At 39.8% G+C, this 11,479-nt stretch overlaps 1 protein-coding gene across 1 annotated transcript in view; it reads right to left on the reverse strand.

Annotated features, from left to right (window-relative positions):
* Positions 1–381, reverse strand: part of LOC123956965 (fidgetin-like protein 2) — a 14,500-nt gene extending 14,119 nt beyond the window's left edge. Inside the window, exon 1 of the mRNA XM_046029539.1 lies at positions 248–381. The gene's annotated coding sequence lies outside the window, so the exon portion shown is untranslated. The remainder of the gene's footprint in view (positions 1–247) is intronic.
* Positions 382–11,479: the final 11,098 nt, after the last annotated feature.

Consider the following 11,479-nt stretch of genomic DNA (forward strand, 5'->3'; position numbering starts at 1 on the left):
GGGGGTGTAGAATAGGAGAGTGCATTGACATGTAAGAACAAACCTAGGCTGACATATAGAGGACAAACTAACGACAATGCCATACGATTTGTGTGAGAGAGAAAAAATAGCAATGTAGTAAGCAGTAATATGTGTAATATCACATGTAAAAAGAGAATGGATAACGCTGAAAATGACAGGAATGTGCAAGAAGCATTATGATCAACACAAACAGTTTTTTCAACAAGTGAGTAAATGGTTTACTGACCTGATCATGCCTGGATTTGCCCGATGAGTGGTTCAATTTGGAAAATAATCCACTATCCCAAAAAGGTGGAACAGGGAAGCCGAGGCAATTGTGTACGTGTGAGTGTGTGTATTTGTGTGAGGCTTGTACTCTCCTCTGGGACCCTGTCCTTCTCTCCTACTCTCTCTCGCTCGCTCTCCAGCTCCCTTCTCCCTCCCCCTCTCCCTTCGCCTAGTGACAACAGAGCAGCGCATACATCCCCTCCCCCAATCGCACCACCCCTCCCCCTCCTTCTCCCTCTCTTTTGTTAAAACTATTTCAGCAGGAAGGGAGAGAGAGGGAAAAAAGTGACCAATCATGCAGTGTCAGAGAGGAGCCTGTTTCCCCCTGTGTGTGTGTGTGTGTGTGTGTGTGTGTGTGTGCATGAATTTCTGCATGTGTGCATTTGTGCATGATCTTATTTGCATGCATGTTTGTTTTGTATTGTAGACCTTCAGTGTGATGAATGAGCATGTGGGAGACACGCTACTGAAATAGTGAAAAATTGTGAATTTTCTCCTTCACTGATCATATGAGAAGTTCAGTTATTGTCAATGACTTCTATTGATCTGGTACATTGATCTTAGTGATGCTGGGAGGGTGACCGTGTCAATATTACCCCCCACCCACACCACCCACACACTAGCCTTCACACATGCACAGGCAGCAGCAAATGACCTCCACATTGGCCTCAAACCTTTGACTAAGAAATGGGTTCATTTCTTCACATGTAATTTATCAACATCTGAAATTCTAATATATACTCACGCTGCTTTTATATCATTTTCCTTCCAGGGGCTCACTGAACTCTTTCCCTCCAATCCCCGTTTTGCTCTAACCCCACTCCCTCGCACACAGAAACACAGCTGTGGTTCTGCATTTAGAGTTATGGAGTAGGCGGGACAAGCTGGTCCACTCCTCATGTTACTCTGCTGTAAACACTCAAGGCCCTGCAGGACACACTCCTTCTGCTTTAGCCTCTCTTAACACCAGGCCCTGTCCGCAACACACACACACACACACACACACGTTTAAAATGTGTAAGCCATGTGTCAGAAGGTGGTTGTTCACTGGACAAACTGTAATTTCATCTTCTTTGACTATAATCACATGACTATGATTACAAAGCAGAGTTTTGACAATTTTTTAAATATTTGTTTTATGATCACCATCATTGTACATACATCAGTGTTATAATACCGGGTCAGTGCAGCCAGTAATAGCAGTGGAGGTGGAGGCTACAAGACCTTTCATCGAGTGACTCAGAGGAGTAATGGCTAGTGCAGCGCTCAGCTCTTTCCCCCTTACCTGCTTTGCTGACAGACACTGAAAAAAAAAGCCATGCTGTTATTTTGCAGGCTAGGAAACAATGCATCTAGACAATCCCAAATGTGCTGCGGGGGCTGTTCTTTTCATCATAGATAAGGTATGCTGTTTGATACATTCTCACTGCCGAGTCCTAGCCCCCCAGATGTGGTCTCCAGTTACGTTAGGAACGCCTCCCCATGTAGCCATGCGGCCCTGAACGGGTCACTGGGACAAGCGGAGGGACAGAGGGCAGCGTGTGTGCTAATGACAAACAGAAAGGTGTGGCAGGTTGGAGAATATGTTTATTGGCAGAGACAGAGGAGAGAAATTCCCATTACAACTCAACTACTGGAACGGATATAATACAAATGCACACAAGAAGATGGATTTCCATACACACATAATGGCTATGCTGGAAATTGGACATGGTAACTCTAACCCTGGGTCCCTTCGGCCCTGTGGGTGGGATAGGTCACATGATAGCACCCCAGAGAAGCTCAGCTGTTTGCCACTCTAATTCTGTCTCAAGCAGCTGAGCACTGGCCCGCTGCTCCACTGAACTGTCCCAGTAATGATAATAATAATGTGTGTGTGTGTGTGTGTATGTGTGTGTGTGTGTGTGTGTGTGTGTGTGTGTGTGTGTGTGTGTGTGTGTGTGTGTGTGTATAGAAAGAGGGAATGGGGTTAATGATGAAAATAAGTCCACACCTTCAAAATCTGGAGCGCTGTTGTATAGCTACAAAGTAAAATGACTGGAATACAACTTTCATCCCGACATTGCCAAGCATGTTCACATCTACAGAAAATGACGTGAGAGATGAATTATGACACAGAGAGGGTAACATAGAGAGAGAGCGAGAGAGAGAGAGAGAGAGAGAGAGAGAGAGAGAGAGAGAGAGAGAGAGAGGGCATAACAGGAACAGGAAATCTTTGGAAAAAGTACAGGAAGTGTATGTATTGTCTCCCACCGGCAATGTCAGAGTCAGCAGAGCACTGGGCTTGTATTTAATGGATAAGCCTGGTGATATTTTAGATTCTTCTTACTATAAACAAACCGCACAAAAAGACCAAAGCTAGCATTTAAGTGATCCTACTAACAAGTATTGCCTGTGTAGCCAAAGCCTCATACATCTTATTTGTCTGTCCCACAGCCTCCATTGTTGTCCTAAAACTATTAAAACACTGAGACATCACTGAGTTACACTGTTGCTTTGGGTGACACGTTCCTTTGTTATGATGAACACTGTAGCTTATTTTGAGTCAATCTCACTGTAAAACTACCACAAAGAGCATCAAATGTGTATGAATACGCAGTTGAAAATAGTCTCCAACAAATGCACAATTTACTCCGGTTTGCGTAACATTTGCTTTAGCACACAGTGTTAGGAAATGACTGATATTCTTTTGAAAAATTAAACAATATATTATCTGATTTGGTTTTGGTCTTTTCATGCGATTTGTTCAAATGAATTTACACTGAAACTGGAGTCACATGCTACGATACATGCACAGAGGAGCATACAATCATTATTCTATTAATATTACTAAAGCTGATGTTTTAGTTTATTTTTTAATTCTTATGGCCGTCTTGTCTGGTACACGATATTGACACACACAGACCAGCACACACATATGTACACACTAACTCATCTTGTGTCCTTTCGTCTCATCAAGTGCAGAATGTCATTTAGCCAGCCTCACATTCAAATTAGTGCATGTCTCTTCAAGGTTAAATGGCATTACTGTCCCAGTGAATTCCAATTACAGCCCTACGGCATTAACTTGAGGCATTAATGGTTGTGTGATTTTCTCAATAACGTACGAAGAATAACACAGTCAGTCTGACAACAAATGTGGACAAAAGAGGATTTTGTTATATGTAATTAAGAAAAACGGTTGAAAAACCACCCAAGGAAGCTTACTGCATGCATGCACACACACACACACACACACACACACACACACACACACGCGCGCGCGCGCTTTTCCACTCACAAGCACATACACATACATCTGCACACCACAGACACATGCAGCGCAGTGCTCTCTGTTAGAGTGGCTTATTGTTCTCTGGTATAGAGAACACAATATCCAAGTCTAGTAATAGAGGTTAGATTAATTGCTGACAAATCTGTATTCAGCAGTTCCCTTTCTCTCTGCTTGACAGATTTATGACAGAGATTGATGGAGGGGAGGGACGAGCCTAGAGCCGTCTCTGTTCAGTGAGAAAAGAGGACAACAGCTTGGCGAGTTGAAAAGAAACCGAGAGAAGTGGGGGGAAAAAAGATATACAGGATTGTTTTGGTTGGAACTTACACGTGACCAACAATTTTGTCTTTGAGCTTGTAGGAGGCATATTGTTATATTTCATGCAGTTTTCACCAAAAATATTGTTCATCATTGTATTCCTCCAACACTTGACACACAATTATTGTTTTTGAAATATGAAAAATAATAGCAGGAACGTTAGAGTTAAATTATAAAGGCATGCTTTCAAATCACTCTATAAGGAGCACCAATAGGAATAGGACACAGCAGACATTTTAACTCAGTCAGTAAGAGTAGGAAAAGCACAGGTGTTAGTATTGACATTAACAATGGCTCTGTTATGTTACGTATGTGTCCCAGTAAGCCATGACAGTGAGCCGGCATGCACAATTACCAGAACCCTGGAAACTGAAGCAGCTAAATGGAATTCAGCCATCATTAATCTTCTTATTTTCACTTGTTCTTGTCAAACTATCTCATGTGAAGAAAGACCCTACTAGCTAAACCTGGGAAGCATAATTCAGTTATCTGTTAAAAATGTAACAAAAATTGGGCTAATGCTGAACAAATAGAAACCATATGAAGAATCAAGATGTGTACCTTTCTTATAGTTCAACATTTTGTGAAATAAAAATTTTACATTTTTTTTGTTTTCTTTTCAAGAGTATGATTAAAAGATCAATACAACTCTTACATTTGCGGGAGCCAGCAGTAAGTTAGCATAGCTCAGCTTAGCTTAGCTTGGCTCATCCAAGGTTGGTTAAAATCAAAGGCCACTGGACTTGGTTGAGGTTGCACACAGGTGAAAAACAATAAATAATGGCCACTCTTCCATCCAGGTGTGTCACTTTCAGGTATTATGCCTGAGGTTAATTTTCATGGTTTAGTGGCAAACCTACATGAAACAGCGCTTATCATTAATATCATTGCTACACCTGTGTTTTTCCTACTCTGATGTGTAAACATCCTACTTCACAGACTAACTCAAGCTTGAATCAGTTCAGATGCTCCACAGTAAATGGATGAACAAATCATTAATATCCCCAAAGACTTATCATTTTGCATTTTTGTGGCAACCCTGCAGAAACATACATTCCAGTCTGCCTTTCCTTTTCCAGTTGGATCTTCAGATTTCCTTCACAAACACCACATGACCTTCACATGAGCACAAAGGGTTTCTTTGAATGCATAAATCTTAAAACAGAGACATTAGGGCCAGGGTCACCTCCTCATCTTATTGGCCTGGACCGACACTGGAGCCACATGATGATAATAAATGCAATACACAAAAGCTCCCCCATCATATGCGAGGCCACATTACCAGATGAACTTCACACCTTTTATGCTCGCTTTGATATCCTCAACAAAGAGCTACTCCACCTCCAGAGGACCGGTCACTGTCAGTATCTACTGCAGATATGAGAAGAGTCCTACAGAGAGTTATAAATCAGCTGGGCATTCCTGGCTGTGTACTAAAAACCTGTGCCAATCAGCTAGTTGATGTTGTTACTGATAGTTACAACATACCACTGTTTCAGGAGAGGGTTCCTACCTGCTTCAAGACAGCCACCATTGTTCCTGTACCTAAAAAGTCTGTCTGTGTGTCTAGTCTGAATGACTACCGCCCTGTGGCACTCACCCCCATTCTGATGAAGAGCTTTGAGAAACTGGTTCTACAGCACATGAAGAATGACATCCCAGGCAGCCTGGACCCTCACCAGTTTGCTCTCAGAACCAACAGATCCACAGAGAAAAACACCTACATCAGAATGCTGTTTGTAGATTTCAACACAATCTCCCCCATGAAACTGATCAGCAGACTCAAGCACTCTGGGTTTAAATTCAAGACTCTGCAACTGGATATTGGACTTCCTCACAAACAGACCGCAGTCAATTCAGACTCACCTCCTCCACTCTAGTGCTCAACACCAGAGCCACCATGCTGGTGAAGAAAGTTCAGAAACGACTGTATTTCTTGAGGAAGCTTAAGAAGGCCAAATTCCTGTACGAAGTTCTTGTCAACTTTTACAGAGGAGCAACAGAAAGCATCCTGACTGGAAACATCACAAACTGGCATGGGATGTGCTCTGCAGTGGGTGATTAATACTGTTCAGAAGATCATTGGTACCCATCTCCTGAGCATCAGTGACATCGGTGAGGTGAGGTGCCTACGCAGAGCCCAAAGGATACTAAAGGACAGTAGAACTGCAGAGCATCTTTATCCCCCAAGCAGCTTTATCCCTCAAGCTATCAGACTTTTAAACTCAAAATCATCCTCAGCACTACTCCCTTGATTATAGTTTATTTCTGTTTACCATTTTTATAATTGCTTGTACATGTATTTTGTCTGCTATGTAGCAGAATGGTGTTACAAATTCAATTTCACTATGTAACCTGTTATACTGTGACAAATGTACCTACTTACCTACCTAAAAGTGGGTAAAATACAATTTTGAGCTGACATTCAAACACAACGTGGTTCGAACACACTTTAATGGATCTACCTCATGTTGCTGATCCCTGATTCAGTTCATGAGGTGAAAACCATCTAACATGTCCTGTCCACCTCCCTCCTTCCACCTGATGTCACAGCCTACAGCTCGTCCGATTGGTTGAGGCCACAACCCGCCAGCTGTTTGTAATCATGACAACTTGGAGGGAGTCAGGATCACATGACACCCTCAAGGCACACATGCAGGCATAGATATCTCCATACAGAGTGAAGTGCATCTTTAACCCCATACCCTATTCCCACAGGCTACTCCTTTTCAGTCAGGATCACCTCCAGATGTGCACACCATGTTCTCACCTCAGGATAAAAAAAGGGGGAGCGGTGGGGCACAAGGAGGGAGGGGACAGTCCAATGAAAATGGAAAGAGGTGGGGAGAGAGGTATAAGAGGGAGGAAGGAGGTTCTCATGTGGGTACTTCCCAGGATGGATGGTGCCATGTGTTTATCTCTCTTAACATGATGTGACAGTCTTGAATTTAAATACATTTTAGGAGGGAATCTACTAACTTACTAAAGAAGTATGACTCTGCTGCCTCCTAGTGGGACAAGCTATTAAATACATCAAATTACATGACAGTTCAAAGAAGTAAAGTAGATCGTGGAGTATCTCCTAGTTCTGTCCAATAAAACCATTCAGCCAGACACCATGGTGCAATAACTAAAACAACAGTTCATTTCAACTGTAATTTATTTTTCATTTTTCCATAATCAAAAATTAAACTACATATACATATAAAACATGTAGAATTATTTTTCTCAAGACTAATCATTCAGTGGTTGAAGAGACAAGGCATCACTCTTTCTATTGCTCCAAGACGTTAGGATCATGGTTACTGCCATACAGGCGCTCTTCTCCCTGAAAGCCTCATGCTTTCTAGCATCACTCTCTCTCTTTCATCCATCTGCCCATTTGTCAACCTGACCTTGTCCTTGAAACAGACACAGGTTTGTCTTATATTCATTAGAAGGACATAGCCTCACACAGTGCACAGTTTTCTCTTTCATCTACACATAAAAATGGCATGAGAGAATTTGAAACATGTTGTATTTTTATGGAATATAGAAATTATACAATCGTTCAGAATGGGACACTAATGATTCTCAGTTTGTTTGACAGCCTGTGTCTCATCACTAGCATTTAAAAGGTCTGTTAAAAGATTAAAGGTGGTCAAACATCAAAAATGACAGCACAACAGGAAGTGGTTATGTACTCTATGACAGGCACACACATACAGCACATATATTTATACTCACATCCATTAAAATGTATGGCCTCTCTTGGTCACCTGTATATGCAGTAAACCTACAGCATACCAAAGGCATTTGACTATATGTTTACCATACATTCACGTATACATTAATGAGTTGAAAAATCAAGTTTAAGACACATGATGCTCATTAAAACAGTCAAAATCTACAGTCATTGAACTCTGGATGTTTAAAAGTGTTTTCACAATTTGGGTTACAGTACATATTTACACAATGAATAATATTTAGTCATGCCATTCATTATTTTAGTTATGGGTCCTCAGACTCACAGAGACTATTCACATTCAAAAGTCTGACAGAATTGAAGCAGAAATACATGACAGCAAACACAATGTACACAACTTTCACACAAGTCTTCGAGGAGGTATTACTGAATGTGATGTTACAGTGATAGATTACTGCACTTGTGCACTTTGCTTTAAAGTCACTTCAATAGAAATGATGAGGACTATGGAGGAAGTTGCCTTGAAATTGGTTATAAAACAGTTCATGAATTGATATTTAACTGGACAGTAAAGCCAGGATTTCTGAGCATGACTACATCAATCCACCGATTCATTGATCAAGTTTTTTAAAATGGATTTTTTTTTTTAATAGACATTCTCTGATATTTAGATCCATCTTTGAATAACATTCTTACCCTAATCTTAATCTCTTCAATTCATTCAGTGATTTTGCTGCTACAATCTGGCATGACCAGTAGCTTCAGGTAGCTAATGGAAGCTAACTTAAGTTCTGACTGACTTTACTTGGATATTAATGATGTCCTTTCTACTTGTGCTACTGGTACATGATGTTTTAATATTTATTATTATAATGTCATTATCACCTGTGGCCCCAGTGGCTTACACTTACACTTACGTAGTCTTTTTCTTATTGTAGCATTCATAATTACTAGAATCCAACCTGGGCCCTTTGTTGCACGTCACCCCTTCTCTCACTCCCCTTATTTCATGTCACCCTGCTATTAAAGATTGCAAAATATGTAATAATAAATACTAGTCTTTTATTAATCCTTCTTTTTATTGTCCAATTAAATATAAATCAATAACGGATTTATGAGCACTTTCAATGCACTCTAGGTCTCCCATTGAGGACAACGGGGTGTAGGAATCACGGTTTATTAGACAAACTCCTGCTGTCTCCCATCAGCGCTTGCTTTGAAGGTATTTCATTGAATTCATTTATATTTAAGTATTCATATGCTGCATTCTTTAGCCTTTCTCTGAGCTCATCTTGCTTATTACAGTATATACAGAAAGCAAAGAGAACACATTGGAATTTTATATCTAAAAATATTGTTGTAATAAATAATAAATAAGTAGTAAATTATTGTAAAACCATTTGATTGCTTAATAGATCTCTTGAAAATAAAATATATCACAAATTCATTATCTACAGAAAGTGCAACTATAGATAAAGTATTATTGAAAGTCATTATTTCACACCATAGTCTCTCTGCTCCCTTTAGCTCTTCAATCTTTGAGTCCTTTCCTAAATTAGACAACTGCCAGATGTAACTCTGGTAATAAAAAATGTGGGGGAGCACATTACAGCAGAACCTTGTTTATGCAAATTGACCTGTCTCAAGACTCCACATAATGAATGAATGTGTGACAAAGGTCAAAATATATTATTTTCTATTTATGTGTAATTGTTGAACTGTTTTTTGCACATGTAATGAAAGTGTTTTTGGCTTCAAATGTTATATTTTCCTGAACCTATTCCACTCAGGATTGGATAAAAAAGATTTCACTGGCACAAAAGGACCCTGATAAATAAAGAGTTGCGGTAAAGGTCAATTTGGGTTAGATTTTAGGTAAATTATTGCTTAACAGAAAATGCTGTAGCCCCCCACAAAAATAACAAAGTAGTTATTGTTTTCCTGATACTCAAAGGGACAAACACTCTCCTTCTCTCTCTCACACACAAACACACACACCATTTTTCTGCTCTGGTTTCTCCTAACCTGACATCAGCCAAAGTGCTTGCAGGAGCATTCATGAGCTCGTCTGAGGTAAAGAAATAAGACACTGTACTAACACATGACAAAGATTCTGTAGAACAACCTCCATCCTACACAATCATTAGTTCAAAGACATACGTCCATAAAGGGAAAAAGATTACGCCTCAAAAAACATGTTACTGATGCCACTGCTTCAACTGAAGTGGGTCTTCTAACATTTAGTTTTCAGTGTACATCATTATCATCATCACACAAAACTGATACAAAGTGTTATGCCCCAAAAGAGGATTTGTCTATGTATTACTGAACCTGCAATGCATTTCTAAAATCTACTAAATAATTGACCATATCATCACTATCAGAAAAAACATATTCATGGCACATAAATAAAAAGTAGATTTAAGGAATGATGACAGATAAACTTACTTGGATAATTAAAAAGAACCTGGTTTGTTTTTAAAGGAGCATTTACACTCTATCGTATAGCCCAGCTAAGTGTGCACTGGAGGTGGGAAACCTGAAAGGTTGAAAAAAGGGAGTAGATAGGTTGTTGTTATGTGTGCTTTTCTATCTTTGTGAGGACTAACTGTCTTTAAAGCAGCTACACTTTACATTTTTACTAGTATTTGAAAGAGGCTGCTTTTAGTCTACCACAGTTCTACGGAGCTTTGTATTTTATTTTATTTTTTGTAGTGTATTTATTTTTCAGACCACAACTTTAATGTAATTTATTAATTGGTTCTCTCTCACCACTCTCAGCAGCATTGAGTATTTAGCTACTAAAGAGCAAGATATTTCCCACAGTAGTTTGTGGAGACCAAAACAGAAATAAAAGTAGAGTGAATATTAGACTTACATTCATCAGGTGACCCGAAACACAAGATGGTGCTCCATATCTGTCGGATTATGTAAATAAGCACAATGTCAAATTCAAAAGTGATAATGTGTACATGTTGGGCTTGGAGCTTGTTTCTGGTGCCCCCAAGTGGCCAAAATTGTATTAATTATTACTGACTTGTTAGGAAGTACATTTAAACTAATGCAGCTGCTTGTCTCTCCTCATTAACTTAAATGGGGTGGACAAAATAATTGAAACATCTGTATAGTAAAGTATAACAAACTACACTTCAACAGTGCCACAAACTACAGCCTCCAAAATACAACAGGGCTGTTGCATTAGACTGCTTTAGTTTTAGCTAGATGTACCTAATAAACTGGCAACTGGGCATATTCCTGGTTTATATTTATGTCAGGATTCAGTTTACAGGTATGGCTAGTTTTAGAATGAAATAGAAAATCCACCCTACAAGGGAATTTACAATGGGCTACTTCCAGTCGGCGGTTTGTTAATTTTTAACAGTGGGGGTGGCGCAATGGGAGCACCCCATGACTACACGTTGCTACATGTCACTTAGATCATGAAGGTGACACTACTCTATAGAGTACCTAGGCTACAATATAGTATAGAATTTAGAGTATTTATAGTATATAGTTTAGAGAATATTAATAATTCAAGACAGAACTGACAGAAGGAGCAATTACAAATCTGACTTGTACTTCTGCACCATGGACAACGTTATGGATTTATCAAAACGCATCAAAAAGCGCAGTTAGACTACTGATATTCCACAGCCATGGTCGGGGCCATAGCTTCTAACTTGCACAGATGATCAATGAGTCAGGCATACTAGACTACATATTAAACTAAACAACCAATCATCCACTGCACTCTCTCTGCTCCTAAGGTAGAAGGGGGACGACAGGTTAACGAGGAGGCTTCATTTTGGTAATTTTGCTAACACGGGGGATGGCATGCCCCTCAAATTGTCTATTGGCTATTTCATTGGCAGTAAAGCTGATCTTTATAGACAAGCAACAGCGGTGTCCCGATG

This window comes from Micropterus dolomieu, linkage group LG18 (assembly GCF_021292245.1).
Source record: "Micropterus dolomieu isolate WLL.071019.BEF.003 ecotype Adirondacks linkage group LG18, ASM2129224v1, whole genome shotgun sequence".
In the NCBI taxonomy this organism is placed as follows: domain Eukaryota; kingdom Metazoa; phylum Chordata; class Actinopteri; order Centrarchiformes; family Centrarchidae; genus Micropterus; species Micropterus dolomieu.